The 16279-nt window shown below is 45.0% G+C and overlaps 1 long non-coding RNA gene across 1 annotated transcript; it reads right to left on the reverse strand.

Annotated features, from left to right (window-relative positions):
- Positions 1-5581: 5581 nt before the first annotated feature.
- LOC146402198 (uncharacterized) lies at positions 5582-10483 on the reverse strand. Its single transcript, XR_014805426.1, has 2 exons — positions 10156-10483; positions 5582-9740 (listed from the first exon to the last, which is right to left on the reverse strand). It is a non-coding gene; the product is annotated as an uncharacterized LOC146402198 (long non-coding RNA).
- Positions 10484-16279: the final 5796 nt, after the last annotated feature.

Genomic DNA, 16279 nt, shown 5'->3' on the forward strand with positions numbered 1-16279 from the left:
GAAGTGGAACAAAACATACCACCTCAAAAATATGCGTCTTTGGCCTGTTGATTATTTTCAGCTATTTTTTTAATGTTCACCCCAAGGCATTCAGAAGTTCCCAGGCCAGGGATCAAACCCATGCCATAGCAGTGACCTGAGCTACAGCAGTGACAATGTCGGATCCTTTATCAACTGGCTGTTTTTTTTTTTTTTTTTTAAGAAATGGCAGCCATAGGAGATGCTCTAAAAACTGAGTAGAACGTATCCTTTTGTCAGACGCGTTTACATGTATAAGGGACATCTCCATTTGTACACGTGAGATACACTCCTCTCTGTACCAGGAAGAGAACAATGACTCTACATGTCTACAAACTCTCATCAGTGCAGAAGGCAAGGACTTAAGTCTGCACAACCTCACTCTTGTTTACTGTGCTTCTCCTGGTCCTCTCCCATAACCGGCCTCCTCCTCTTTTGCCTTTAGCTGGAGATGCTATTTCAGGTGGTGGCCTGGGCCATTTTGAGGAATTACTCAGTTTATCCCCCATGCATGAGGGAGGCGTACAAGTTATTAAGCTTCTCCTTGTTTTTCTCATCTTTTATTACAGGGGGTATCTCAGCAAAGAAACTAGAGTAAAAGAAAAATTATCCTTCCTGCCCCACAAGTGTGTACTGTTTTGTGTTTGCTACTGTGGGCTGTGTTAGGTCTTGTTTCCCTCCAGTCTGTCTAAAACGTTTTCTGTTATTTCCCAGTGACTAATAATGTGCAAATGCAAGGTGAATCACTGAACTTGGAAGAGTTAAGTCAAATGGACCGTGATCCTTACTCACCACACGATTGTAAAAATAAGACAACAAGCTGAGAGTTGCCCACCCTAAGCCCCACATCACCCAACTGAAATTTAATTACAGTTTTAGCTCTCCCAGAAATGGACCCTTGAACCAGTCAATCAGGAATTGCCTGATAAGCAACTGGTTAGGTAATCACTGAGACACCTCTGCCATCCCCTAAAGCAAAATAACCTTGAGATTATCCATCAGCCTTTTTGTCTAGTATAACTACGTTGTTCCCACTCCCTTCCGCCCATAAATGTCTCTCATTTTGTACAGCTCCTTTCTATCTGTTAGACTAGATGTAACTTGACTCAAGAATCACTGAATTAAGTCAGTAAGATCCTTTTTTTCTTTTTTTTTTTTTAAATGGCTGCACCCATGACATACGGAAGTTACCAGGCTAGGGGTCAAATCACAGTTGCAGGTGCCTGCCTACACCACAGCCACAGCAGTGCCAAATACGAGCCACATTTGTGACCTATGCCATAACTTTTGGCAATGCCGGACCCTTAACCCAATGAGAGAGGCCAGGGCTCAAACCTCCATCCTCACGGACACTGTGTCAGGTTCTTAACCCCACTGAACCGCAATGGGAACTCCCAATAAGATCTTTAAACATATTCATTTGAATTGTTTTTTTAACAGTTTAGCAGCAGTGATGGATCTGGAGACTGCCCATGTTTTTGACAGCAATAAGAAATACAGACATTGGTCCCAGTGAGCCTTTTGAACGCTCCATCTTTTTTGCAGCCTTCAAGGGCTGCAGGTATGTTCTCTGAGCTGAGCTCCGCTCTTGGTGTGTTGAGTTGCTGATTTCACTTTACAGTCCAGGGTTAAGGGGCAGTCTAGATTGACAGGTGACTCAACATAGCACCAGTCCTTATCCCTCAGTGAGTATGCAATCCTAGTCCAGTGCTTAGCAGGTCAGCGGGCGCTGGCAGAGAGTGGTACCCAGAACTCAAGTCCTGAAACCCGGCAGGAATCTGTGGGGTTCCTGGGAACAAAATCCTTTTTGTGTCCTCCCTTTCTTGTTGATGAGAAATTGGCTTCATTCCGCCTCCATGGCCTTCCCTGAATTCCAAAGGGCAGGTTCAAATGATGGCTAATGGGGGAAGGGAGGAGATGCAGAGACAAGGAACGAGCAGTCAGGAAACAGTAATGCAGCCTTGGGGGTCCTGGTTCCACCTCAGGGGATACACCTAACAGTACTTTTGAGCTCTTCTGCAGAACCAATACCTCCAACAGATGGAAAATGTGAACAACTTTATGCCGTAGTCTTCATTCCAGAGAAGAGATCAAGGTACCATTAACCTCATGTACCACCAGAACCCTTCCTGGGACCACCTGACGTCTTTGAAGAAGAATACAACTTCGCATCTATCCTGATCCTTATCTGTAGCCCTATTTTCCACTTCCAAACTATAAGATCCTTTTCTGTTTTCTCCCAAAGGAGGGCAGAGTCTTAAGGGCATGAGCCTGCTGTGGCCTCCTCGGCCTGGCAAAGCAATAAAAGCTATTCTTTTCTAATTCACCCCAAATCCTGTCTCTGCATTTCTATTTGGCACTGGGGGACTGAGGCCAAGTGTCGGCAACATCCCCAGCCTTTGGTTGGTCCACAGTCCTTGTGTGTTGGCTTCTGCTGATTGAGTCAATGCTTCCACTTTGGGAACCTCTGGTGGTGAGCACGTGGGACCCCTCTTGGCCAGTCCATAGTACCATCTCCTTCATTATTGCTGGTGTCCACTGTTCTGTTTCCTTGGTTACTGTTGATTTCTGTTTGTGTGCACATGAGCTATAGGAATAGTAAATCTATCGTCAGTGGGACTCTTGGAAGGCCAAGCCACAAAACTCGTGGGCATGGATCAAGCACCGAACAGCTCTTATAGCAGTTGCCACAAGTCAGTCATGGAATGGGTTGGATTCAGACTAGGTTACTGGCCAGCCTCATGAAAATTTCCATGCCATGAGGTACAGTGACAAGCCCCCACAATTCCCAACTCAGAGGCGTATCCCTCTTGGGTATTCATTTGTCTTAGAAGAGACTTAAGCTTCAAAGAAAAAACAGGATCCTCAAGTTCCGAAGAATGGAACACATCTGGCACAACTGCTTCTTTTATATCTAAGAACTGTGGTCCTAGAAGCGTAACCAAGCAGGAGCCTATGGGCCCTTCCTGGGGCAGGTCCTTTGCCCTGTATGTTCTGCTTTAGCTTCTCTCTGAAGTACCTAGACAACAGGTATACATTTCCTGAGTTGTTTTACAAATGTGAACTGCCCTGCCCACCAAATGGAAGATGTTAACTATTTGATGACCAAGAGCCCAAGGACTGATAATGCTAACTAACCCCTGTCATACTGTCCTGTTAATGTACCATTGGCCAATCAGCAAATTGTGCACAAGCCGATCACCTATCTAGCAACCCCCCCTCCTCCACACCTAGCTTTTTGTGGTGGTTCTTCTTTTTTGCTTTTTTCTTTATTGGCCACCCCACAAGCATATGGACTTCCAGGGCCAGGGATCAGATCTGAGCTGCAGTTGCACCCTCTGCCACAGCCGCAACAATGCCAGATCCTTAACACTGTACTGGGCCAGGGATTGAACCTATGTCCCAGTGCTCCAGAAATGCCACTGATCCCACTGTACTACAGCAGGAACTCCCCTCACCTGGCTTTTAAAAATGCCTTGCTCAATAAATGCTGGAGGTGAGGCAAAAAGGGAACCCTCTTATACCGTTGGTGGGAATGTAAATTAGCGCAACCACTATGGAAAACAGTATGGAGGTTTCTCAAAAAACTAAAAATAGAACTACCGTATAATCCCAACATCCCACTCCTGAGCATCTATCTAAACAACCATGACTCAAAAAATATATATACCCCAATGTTTATTGCAGCACTCTATACAAGAACCAAGACATGGAAGCAACCTAAATGTCCATCGACAGAGGAGTGGATCAAGAAGATGTGGTATATGTAAACAATGGAATATTGGTCGTAAAAAAGAATGAAATAATGGCATTCGCAGCAACATGGACGGACCTAGAAATTATTATACGATGTCAAGTTAGTCAAACAGTGAAGAGGCAAACCTCTACATGCCACAAGTGCGGCCCTGAAAAGACAAAAAGAAAAAAAGATTCACTGCAAAAAGGCCAGTAAAAACTCAAGACACGAGAGGTGCTTAAAAGACAAAGACTTACATGACTCCGATTATACTCCTCTATCCTCCTTTACCTGAGGACTCAGAGTCAAGGAATCCTCCATCTGAATGGCTTCTCCACTTTGAAGAAACTGTAAGACCGTAAACAAAAGTCCACCAAGTTGGTAGCCTTACATACAACCCTGTATCTGCCCTCACAGGAGGGCTCCCACTTATGGGACTTCAAGGCCCCTTCAAGGAGATAAAAATCAAAGCCTCTGGCCAAGACAAGAATTATCAGACCCTTACCATTGCCCCACCCATCTCACTGTCCTGTCCCCTTCCCCCACCTTGAGCTGCCTGGCCTACTCCTTCCTGCTCCCTACTAGGAACCCTATGTGGCCACTCCTCACCCTGCCCCTATAGGCCCTTACATGCCCCCAACCAACCAGCAAGTGTATCGTAAGACCCCTCTTTCCCCAACCAATCAGCAGGTCAGCAGGTGTATCCTGAGCCCTCTCCACTCTCCCTGGGCTATAAAAACAGACAGGATCAGATGCTTGGGGTCAGCTCTCCCTAAATATCAGGAAGTCATCCTGATGTGCTAGCAGCATCTCTTATCTCAAGAAACCACTTTTTTCCTTCACCTGGCTGTGCCGGAACATTCTTTTTCCAACCCACATGCACAGCCCCATGATACCGTATGGGCCACTCAGAATTGACGGGACTCCAAGGAATTCTCTGGTAAACTGTTACCAGAGGGGAGACTAAAATTAAAATTAATGGAAAGCCTTGGCAAATTCTAAAAGACATCAGAGCTACTTTACACCCTACTCACTCTGGAGCCTGCAGATGTGATCCTAGGAAAACTGGCAGAAGGGCCTGATGGAATCTCATAGGCTAAATGTATGGGAAGCAGGGGGGAAATTCCAAAGATAAGCTCTAAATCTAGAATGTGGGAATCTTTTTTTCCTTTCTTTCTTTCTTTCTTTCTTTTTCAGCCGTACCCACAGCATATGGAAATTTCCCGGTCAGGGATCAAATCCCAGCTGGAGTTGTGACCTACACAGACACAAGCCAGGTCATTAACCCACTGCACACAGTGAGAACTCCGAACTTGGGAACCTTTTGAAGATACGAGAAGCAACTTGAAGACGATATAGTTGGAATGGGAAGGGTGGGGCTTTTGAAGTCCTCCAGGTTGCAACCCAAGAATTAAAAGCAGCTGTCTTTGCCTGACAGTGTGTTTACAATAACAGAAATGCAAGCTCTGGGAGCAATTCAATGCCCATCTGTCTTTTTACTAATCCCCAAACTGGCCTTAATCATCGCAAAGGCTTGTAGATATTGTAAAAATTCTGGCCTTAGGGGGGAAATGTCCTGTTTGGAGGATCTAGCATTCTTTCTCCAATTGCCCTTATCTAGGTCAACTCTTTGAAATGCAAACTTCAGGAAGTTAACGCTTATCAGAATGAAAAAAAGTGGGGGGGAGGCTATTTGAAGATTAAGTGACAAAAAAAGTTTCTATTCAACAAGTATTAATAAAAAGCTTTAGCCATCTGAGCAGATAACCTTAACTCATTCCATCTGCCAGAAACAATTTACAACAAAACTTTTAAAAAAATAGTCAGTTTTGCATTATTATATCTGCCTTATGGCTAAAATTTTCCAACAAAAGCTGTAGGAGATATGTTTTCATCTATATGTTTATGTGTGTATGTTACAAAATGGGTGATTTTTTTTTTTTTGCACCTCTGGATGGTGTTACTAAAATTAACTTGTAAAGGGCTCCATTTAATTGGATAAAAGATAAACGATTGTCTATATAAATCAAGTATTCTCCCCAAAATACAGAAACTAACCCAAATGTTTTAGAAACTCAGATGACTTAAGACAATCTTAAGTAAAAGGTAGTTTTAAGTTTCTTGATTTGATTAAAATATGCATGTCTTTAGGATTATCAGCCTTCAATATAATACTTTTATTCTACCTAGTTTAACTAAAAGTCAATTAAGTGTGTAAGAGCCGATAGCTAGCTAGGTATGAGCAGAGAAAGGGGAGGTGGGGCCAGATGGCAGAAAACCATGTACTGCATTCACAGTGGGGTCCATGGGCAGATGAACCTCCAGAATGACAGGAAACCACACATTTTGGGGTGCTAAGTGCCCTGGAAGCAGACAGAGAAAGGTGGAAAAGGGCAGGACGCTCCAGCACCAGCCACAGACTCTCCTTGCTTGGCCCTTCAATAAACCTTTCTCTCTTCCAAACTCTGACATTTCAGTTTGGCCTCATTGTGTGTCCAGCACACACACTTGGATTTGATAACCAAACCAAGCAGAACCCTGCAGGGTCCCCCAAGGACAACAGCCTTTCTCTGTCTCCTGCCTCTTTTGTATAGAAAAGCTCAAGTCTCTCAGGCCTCGCAGAGTCACAGAAGAGCAGTTAAGGATTAGGACAATGGAATCGCAGACTCCGTGTCTGATTCACATTCCTGGCTTGTTTTACAGATACTCTAACTACCCCCAGAGGGAAAAAAGCTAACTGGATGATGACCGGTGGCCTTGACACGCGCTGGAGGATGCTATGGCCGGCACAATTCCAAGAAGTGGCCCCAGGAGAAGGAGATTAACATCATTGCCCATAATAATCTGTATCTTTGTGAGCATGAAAATAGTTGTAGCTTGGTTCTGCCCGTGTATGTAGGCAGACAACTAAAAATGTCAGGAAAGAAATGCTACCGGAGCCACGGCGACATCTTCCACGCTGAAAATATGGTGCCCTCCAACATCCTGAAGAAGGTACTTAAGAGGGACCTTCACCCCGAATCCCAGGGAAAAATGCAATGATGTTTGACAGTGGGCAATTCAAAGCAGCTCTTTTACACGCTTCCTGTTGGCCCATTTCTCTTCCCCTCTAACTTTACAAGAATGAAATGATAGGAATGAGATCCCTAGGCAGTTTATCCTAACTCCAGACTTAGGCTCTCCTGAACGCACAACCTTGCCTAACCTGTTGATTCTTTTCCTAGACAGAAAAAATAAGAATGAAAAATTAAATAATTGAAGAATGACTAGCTCTCTACTCTCCACAGCTCCCTTAGCCAATCCTATCCGGCAGGTGGACAGAGATCATACAGGCAAGATAATATCTGAAAAGTCGGCAAGACTGCAAACAATCAACAATGATGCAGAAGGAGCTCCTGTTGTGACACAATGGATATGAATCCGACTGGCATCCATGAGGACTAGGGTTCAATCTCTGGCCTTGCTCAGGGGATTAAGGCTCTGACAGTGCCGTGAGCTGTGGTGTAGGTCACAGACGCAGTTCAGATCCCACGTTGCTGTGGCTGTGGCGTAGGCTGGCAGCTACAGCTCTGATTTGACCCCTAGGCTGGGAACTTCCATATGCCTTGTATGAGGCCCTAAAAAGCAAGAAAAAAAAAGGGATGATGCAGAAGCCAACAACTGATGATTCACTGAGATTCTTTCCCCTTTTCCATTTAAAAATTACCATATGGTTCAGTGGAATCTTCAGAGTTCTCTGGACATGAGTCCACCTTCTCCCCAGATTGCCAGCCTTTCTGATTAAGGCACCTTTCCCGAGTTCCCATCATGGCACAGCAGAAATGAATCCAACTAGGAACCATGAGGTTGCCGGTTCAATCCCTGGCCTCACTCAGTGGGTTAAGGATCTCGCATTGCTGTGAGCTGTGGTGAAGGTCGCAGGCATGGCTCAGATCTGGCATTGCTGTGGCTGTGGTATAGACTGGTGGCTACAGCTCTGATTCAACCCCTAGCCTTGGAACCTCCATATGCCACGGGTGAGGACAATAAATTTGACAATAAATTGACAAAAATAAATAAGTTAATTAATTAAAAGAAACAACTTTCCTGCGTCCTCAGTGGTTCAACATGAGGTTTTAGGGAATAGGAGGAGAGGTCACAAGCCATTCCTACCTTATTAGAACAGGGGGGATATCCCACCCCTTTACGCTCACCCCACCATGGGTCCCAGTTCTTGTTCTCAGGAAGAATCACACATCATCTTGGCTGCCGTGGGGCAGAGGATGGCAGATGAAGCTGGACCAAACCTATCTGTGCACATTAGCAAGTAAGACAGGTGTTTCTGGTGTCAGGGAAACCTGAGAGCTGTCCTATTTATTTCACCATCCTTCTTTCTTCCTTCCTTATCCTAAGCATTTATATCATATACATTTATATATTTTGATTTAAGGAAATGGAATAGTTTTAGATACTATACTGAGAAAGAACAGAACCTTTCAAGTACAGAGTTTTCATTTAAGTAGTTTTTGTTTTGGATGATGGACGCAATAAAAATATGAGGGTGGAGTAAAATAAAGTTGTTTTGCCAAGAATCTGATGAAAATCAGAAAAGGGCACAGCTCTCACACACGTCAGCCACCCAGTCCCTGAAAGTGCGAAAAGCGAGCAGTTCAATTATTTAGGAGGCCACACAGTCACTTAGATGTTACAAGTCCAAGAAGATAAAGAATATGACACTACACGCATTCACTACACGTAGAAACTCTGGAGGTTGATGCGGAAGGTATTTTTCGACGGGGAAGGTATTTTGTTACAAAGAACTTTCTTTTGAAGGATTTTAGGGATCACGTAATACAACCGTCTTTTGATTTTCCTGTATACAGTGTATCCTCTAAAGGGTCATTTACTTTAAACCCAAAAGCAAGGAATTACAGGAAAAGAAAACCAGCTGTCTCAACCTGGCTTCTACAAAGAATCTCATCGAGTTCCCACCATGGCTCAGCGCAAAGGAATCTGACTAGCATCCATGAGGATGCACGATGTCCCATCCCTGGCCTCGCTCCATGGGTTAAGGATCCTGCATTGCCATGAGCTGCAGTGTAAGTTGCACACATGGCTTGGATCTGGCATGGCTGTGGCTGTGGTGCAGGCCAGCAGCTATACCTCCAATTGGACCCCTAGCCTGGGAGCCTCTATATGCCGTGGGTGCAGCCCTAAAAAGACAAAAATAAGATAATAAAAAATAAAAAGGGTCTCATCCAACAGTGATGACTCCCGCTGTACTTTCAGATATGTCTGCTCTGTGATGGAAAGGTTCATTTTTACATCTACACCAGCAAGCATCATTCATCATTTTAGTACTGACACGATAAATAGATGATGATGGATCACACTTAGGTGCAGTTTACAAGATGTCTCCTCCAAGAGTTTGAAATTATGCAAATTACTACTCCTTGCAGAGTATTCTAAATTTACAAACCATTTTCTCCAGCCATTTATTTGCCAAGGAAACCTCATGAAAAGAACACAGAGCAGCCCAGCAAGGTAGCTGTCTTCCCAGTCACGCTGGAACTCCAAGGCCATGTTCAGAACCCAAGTCCTGGTCCCTTCCCGGTGCAAAGTCCTAGTTGTCGTGGCACAGACATTAGAATGTTCAAGGTCATCTGAAATACATGTTTTCCTGGTGTAATTTTCCAAAGACAAAACCTAAGCTTAAATTACATTAAGCTTCAGAAACAAACTATGCAATGGATTTTCTTTTCTCCAAAGTGTGCTTTCAAGGATGATTTCTAATTGCTTGGGTAGGAGATGGTGAGATTTGAGGTGCCCAGAGGAAAACGGGATTCTTGGTAACAATTGAAACAAAATTTAATACCTGCCCCACGGCCTCCCAGGACACAGGATTGGGACTGAGTTAGTACAACTGCTCTATTCATGCCTTGATTGGGTAGCTTTGCTCCTATTATCTGCTGAACTTGTGGCCATTAAAACAAGGAATCTGATCACACTATTAAATATAAATGCCTTTTTTTTTTGTCTTTTTGCTATTTCTTGGGCCGCTCCTGCGGCATATGGAGGTTCCCAGGCTAGGGGTCGAATCGGAGCTGTAGCCACCAGCCTACACCAGAGCCACAGCAACATGGGATCCGAGCTGCGTCTGCGACCTACACCACAGCTCATGGCAACGCCGGATCGTCAATCCACTGAGCAAGGGCAGGGACCGACGCAACAGAAGAAAGGGTGGGGGAAAAAAAACTGTAACTGCAATGTATACATCTAAGGATGACTTGACCCCCTTGCTGTACAGTGGGAAAATAATAATAATAAAAAAAAAAAAAAAAAAAAAAAAAAAGGGCAGGGACTGAACCCGCAACGTCATGGTTCCCAGTCGGATTCGTTAACCACTGCGCCATGACGGGAACTCCTAAACATAAATGCTCTTAACAGAAAAAAAGCCTGTCTAAAAAAATGATGACAGGAGTTCCCGTCGTGGCTCAGTGGTTAATGAATCCGACCAGGAACCATTAGGGTGTGGGTTCGATCCCTGGCCTCGATCAGTGGGTTAAGGATCCAGCGGTGCCGTGAGCTGTGGTGTAGGTTGCAGATGTGGCTCAGATCTGGTGTGGCTGTGGCTGTGGTGTAGGCCTGCAGCTGCAGCTCCAATTTGACCCCTAGCCTGGGAACCCCCATATGCCGCGAGAGCGGCCCTAGAAAAGACAAAAAAAAAAATTTAAAAATGATGACAATAAAACATGGTAAGATTGAGTTAGTGCCTTGAAAAATCTTAATTTTTTGGTGCTGGGTTGTCCCAAAGAATTATATTTATCTCAGATAATTGTGGTTTTCATTGGGTTATTAGTGTTGGGTTTTGGTGGCAAGGACAAAAGTGATGCTTATTTATTGTATCTTTTTTTTTTTTTTTTTTTTTTGGTCATGCTTGCAGCATGTGGAAGTTCCCAGGCCAGGGATTAAACTCCAGACACAGCACTGATCCAAGCCGCTGCAGTGACAATGCCAGATCTTTAACCACTGTGCCCCAAGGGAATTCCAGGGGAATTCCAGCATATTTACTGTATTCTTACTTGAACGACAGTAGAGTACTAAACACATACACAAGTAGATCATGCTGTCTCTTAATGATTGATATTTCTAATGAACAAATAGCTGCCAGATATGAAGAGAACAGACTTTCTCTCCATAAATAGGTATATACCCATATATATATATACAAACATACACATAGACATAGTATGTGATGAAATTTTTGACAATTTACTTATTACATATAGTTAGGATGTAATAACTTCATTATTTACATTTTCATTGCAAAACCCTCTATTTTTAAGCAATCTATCTAGATAAAGGATGCATGTGCTATAGGAAACCAAAGATACTAGCCTTCTCATTGACACAGCTCTACTCAAAGAGAATTCAGAGATAATTTTCATCTGTTTAGTGCCTGTAGGGCATTTGAAAATATTTTAAAATTCATGGGAATAATCAACATTCAAAAGAACTACATCCTGGCAATGAAAAATACACTGAGAGGTTTTAGAGCCTTCGCAAACTGCCACTTGAGTCTAATTTTTATGAACTCTTTTGCTCTTTAAAACTGAGAACAAAGCAATTAACTGCAATTTCACACCTTCAGAAAGCCGAAGAACACGCCTGCTATCTAGTATAAATTCTGAAGTGTGTTCTATCACTTCAACTTATAGTCCATTGTGTGGAAGATTTCCTTTTACTCAAAACACAGTTCAAAGCGAATTTTTTATTCGCTGAAAAGGGGCAATGCATACCGATTTAGTTCTTAAGAAAACAAACTTAATAGGTCCCATTGTAAAAATAATCGCGAGCCCAATATTTAAGAACATGATACCCTCAGGCAGACCCTGGCCAGCAGGACGCACACCCCTTGCCGTGCTCACCGAGCTTGGGGATCAGAGCTTAGGAAACGTGTGCCTTGACCAGTGTGCACAGGAGCCAGTAAGCAGGAGCCCTTCCCGTGGGTCAGACACTGTGCTGGGTGCTTCTCAGAAACCCCTTAATCCCCACGGAGGCCGCGCCCACTCAGCACTGCCATCCTCCTGTGCACTCGCATCAGGGGACCAGGAGGGTGCGCTGTGAAGCCCCAGGTACAGGTGGGAAGGCAAGGGCTTGAGCCCATCCCTCTGCAGGGGCTACACTCTCCCAAATACCAGCTGGGTCAGGCGCTGTGAATGCCCCACCAGACCAAGGGCACGACAGCAACAGCCACCCCAACACTCTTCCCCCAAAGGGGAACAGCACGTTCTTTCCGGACGCCAACCACGAAAGTAACGCAATGACTAGATGTTTGCACTTCACAGCGTCTCAAAGGAGGGGTTCGAATTGACCTGCCACCCCCTGTTCTTTACATCTCAATACTGTCACCTCTTTCCTCCTCTTCCTGCTCCCTGGGTCAGGCACCTGCTGCCTCCTCCTAAACTATCAGATTCGCTTCTGATACCAACTTTCCTCCTTTCGGCTGCTGCTCAGGCGAACTTTTCAAAGTGGTTCTGCTCACGACCACTCCTCTGCTCCAGAGACTCGCGAGGAGATGATAAAATACAAACAACCTGGCCTCCTGGGCCCTGCTTCCCACTGTGCTCAACGCTCCCTTCCTGCTCCCACCAAAGAGCCACCGATTGAGCCATTTCCATGTCACCCCCTCCCCCACCTCGGCCCCAGGACCCTCCAGGGACTCCTTGTCAGGAGCCTGTGCTGAGGGGGCAATGGGGGCTCTTGAATAAATGCAAGTACAAACCTGACTTGGATATTGAGCAGCCAAATGAGCCATGCACACATCTCAGTGAGATAAAATGACCCAGAAGGATGAGAACGTTGGAGCTTTGGTCTAATTGGGTTAGGACGTGTGTGTTTAGCTCAACTATCTAGCCCTCGCAACAACTCAAACGAATTACCACACTCGCTATGAAAACAGCACGGGTGTCAGACTGGGGACAGCAGGGTCATGACCTTGACTCAAGAGGAGAGAAACACACTGATTTCCCCTCTATTCTGCCTTCATTTCTGCATTGTATTTTACGTTTTTGAAATCTGCCCCAAATCACACTCTCATTTTTCCCGTTCTTGAGCACCCAGTTTCCTTGGTCTAGAGGAATTTTTTTCTCACTCTGCTTTGTCCAAATGTATCATCTTATTACTATACTAACCTATCACAGCTCAGCCTGTGGCCCATCTCACTGTAAATGGCCCTTCCCTCACTGCTCTCACTGCTCAGAGGAAACGAGCCCTCCCTGGAAGTCAGCTGTGCCACATCGCACACTCGCACCACCAGGTGGCAGCCCATCTATCTGTCTCTATGGCGACAGGCCCTGCCCCCAAACAAGAAGCCACTGGCCTGGGATCGCTGGATCCTGCCACTACAAGGGGAAGCTCATTGTTTGTGCCACACCTACCTCTTTAATTGACATTAGTATGGGGAATTTACTGAGTTCATGACTGCATAAAAGCACTTTATTACCATGTAAACTCCACCGTGTTAAAAAATGCTCTGCAAAAATTTACAAGTTATTCTTCCTTCCTCTATCCTTCCTCAAATCCTTGTATCTGAACATTTGATAAGACTGAGCTCCTTCCCAGTTCCTAGTTCAGAACCCAGGGTGGAGGTGCAACTCCGACCTGCTCTGGTTTTGTAACGTCCTCCAAGTTCCCCCGAAGAGCTTCTTAAGTCCAGGCATAGGGTGGGTGGGGTCAGAGAACCTGAGTAAGCCAGGGCCCCTCCCTGATCTGTCGATCCAGCTCACTGCTTAAGGACTAATCCTTCCTTTAGGAAGGAAAACTCAAGATTTCTCCTCCCGCTTTCGCCTGCCTCTCCCCCACCCCTCCCCCTTTCCTTCTTTCCCTCTATTCTTTCACTAACAATGTGCATAAGAACAAAGCCATCCAGAGTTAACAGGAAGTTGACCAAAGAAAATAATGTCAGTTTCTAAAAATTTCATCTAACATGCATCTGCTGCCACGTATCCATTCAAAAGCGACTCCTAAATTTGTTTAAGGAAATGAGGAGGTAAATTAACAGATTCTCACTCCCAGCTGAGCCCAGCCTTTTAGCACGATGCGCCCAGGAACCTATCTTAACTCCAGAGGCTAAAAGACAAGCATGGAACAGATTCTCTTCAGAGAGAGCTCTCTCCTTCCTACTTCCTGAAACCTGAAGAGTAAATGTCTGTAGTTTACAGCAACCCAGCTTGTGGGACAGCAGCTTGAGGAAATTAAGATATCCTTCACATGTGATAATACTCTTTTGATTGGTGCACTGTTCAAGAAATATTTATTTATATATGCCCACATATTTCTTAAAAAAAAAAAAGTTACAACATTTGATTTGTTGTTTTGTTTGTCTTTTTAGTGCCCAACCAGAGGTATGTGGAAGTTCCCAGGTTAGCAGTCTGATAGGAGCTGTAGCTGCCAGCCTTTGCCACGGCAACACCAGATCCAGACAGAGACTGCGACCTACACCACAGCTCAGGGCCGTGCAGGATCCTTAACCCACTGAGGGGGTGGCCAGGGATCGAACCCACGCCCTCATGGATATTAGTCGGGTTTGTTCCCTCTGAGCTACGACAGGAACTCCTGGGCGCCTTTGAACCAAAAGCAGTGTTTTCAGTATTGATGGTTAACACGAACTTACTTCGGGTGCAGGAAAAAAGCAAACATCGACCAGCTGTACTTCTCACAAGGTCTGAGCACACACGGACATGAAAACAAAGTTTGCATCTGCCATTTCAGTGCCCGGAATGTCACCTCCACCCTCTCTTTCCAACAAAGATAAAGACAGGGCCTCAGCCCTTGGTAAAAACAAGACACAGACCCCAAAACACAGGAGCTTATCCTAAGCCCCACGTCACCAAACCGAGACAAACAGCAGCAGTTCTCCCAGAAGTGGAACCTTAAATAAGTCTATCAGAAGCCCCTGATGGCCCTGCCGCCCCTCCAGGAAAACAACTCTGCAAAAACCATGCCTTTTGACTAAGAAAACTCCCTTGCTCCCGCTCCCTCCTGCTCACAAAAGTCCTTCGTTTTGTGCAGCTTCTCAGAGTTTCTCTCCCCCTGATACACTGGATGCTCCCTGATTCCAATCAACTTTTGTTCTTAGAATTTTTAATACACACAGGTTTAATCTTTGAACAGCTCTGGTGTCAGAGGGGGACTGGAAAGAGACTCCACAGCCCCCAAGAGCCTGAGCAACCAGGAAAGGTACCTGCTGAGTCCCTTGTCCTCGCGCTTCTCCTGCTGCCTCTGGAGGCACTGGGCTGGTCCTCTCGGTCTTGGGTCCTGGGTCCAAAGTTTTTGCCTTATGAGCTTTCTGACCCTGTGAGCATTGTTTTTGCTGGCCTGCCTCTGAAAAACTGCTCACATCTGACATTGTCAGGATCTAGTCTGGGGTCAAGAGTGGATCTGACTTAAGCTGGAGCAGAGCCCCTGCGAGGCCTCAGGTGAATACAATTTCACTTTAAGGATGAAATAGCAGGTTAAACTTATCAATATAACCTTGAATTAGAGTGGCCATGGTGGACTTTTAACTTTGGTAAGCTATCCATTTACAAGATGCTGTAGAGAAACATGGGGCGGCGGGAGGGGGCCAAGGACTCAGGTGGTCGCCTTTTGATCTCGTAATTATAAAGGCACACCCTTCTTTAGCATTACTTTCTGTGTCTCCTCATTTATTCAGTCCTTCTCCAGTAAAAAAAAAAATAAAATAAAAGAGCTTGGAGTTCTGGTCATGGCGCAACAGCAATGAATCCGAGTAGGAACCATGAGGTTGTGGGTTTGATCCCTGGCCTTGCTCAGTGGGTTAAGGATCTGGCATTGCCACGAGCTGTGGTGTAGGTCGCAGATGTGGCTCGGATCTGACATGGCTGTGGCTGTAGTGAAGGCCAGCAGCTGTAGCTCCAATTTGACCCCTAGCCCGGGAACCTCCACATGCCTTGTGTGGGGCCCGAAAAACCAGAAAAAAAAAAAAAAAAAGAGCTTATTCCTTTTCCTCTTTCCTTTCTATATGAGTATCCTTAAGGACTCATTTTTAAAATTCAATATATTATTTGGCTGTTCTGCAGTCTCCCTCCATTTAGAAAAGTCCCTTGCCTTCCCCATTACTATATCACTATCTATTAATGCACGAGGCATCTTCAAACGGACCGTTTTTAATATATCCACTGTAGCACAGGGTAGGATTCTCCCAGACTCTGTCAGGAACTAACTGGCTTGTGAACCTCCATATGCTGCAGGTGTGGTTTTAAAAAAAGAACAATCACAGAGTCACAGAGTTCCCTAAGGACCCAGCACATTAAGGACCTGGTGTTGTCACTGATGTGGCTTAGGCTGCTGCTGTGGTGAAGGTTCAATCCCTGGCCCAGGAGCTTTCACATGCTGCATGCCTGGCCAAAAAAAGTTTTAAAAAGAATAAGAATGATCAGCACGGGGAAACAATGAATTAATCAGCAGTAGCCTTCAGACTGAAGGCATTTCCGGGTGATTTCACACACGTGCAAAATTACATAA

Source organism: Sus scrofa, chromosome 6 (genome assembly GCF_054392235.1).
Source record: "Sus scrofa isolate SSC_HxYL_T2T_F1_AM1 chromosome 6, Sscrofa_HxYL_maternal_Yorkshire_Landrace_v2.0, whole genome shotgun sequence".
Lineage (NCBI taxonomy): Eukaryota > Metazoa > Chordata > Mammalia > Artiodactyla > Suidae > Sus > Sus scrofa.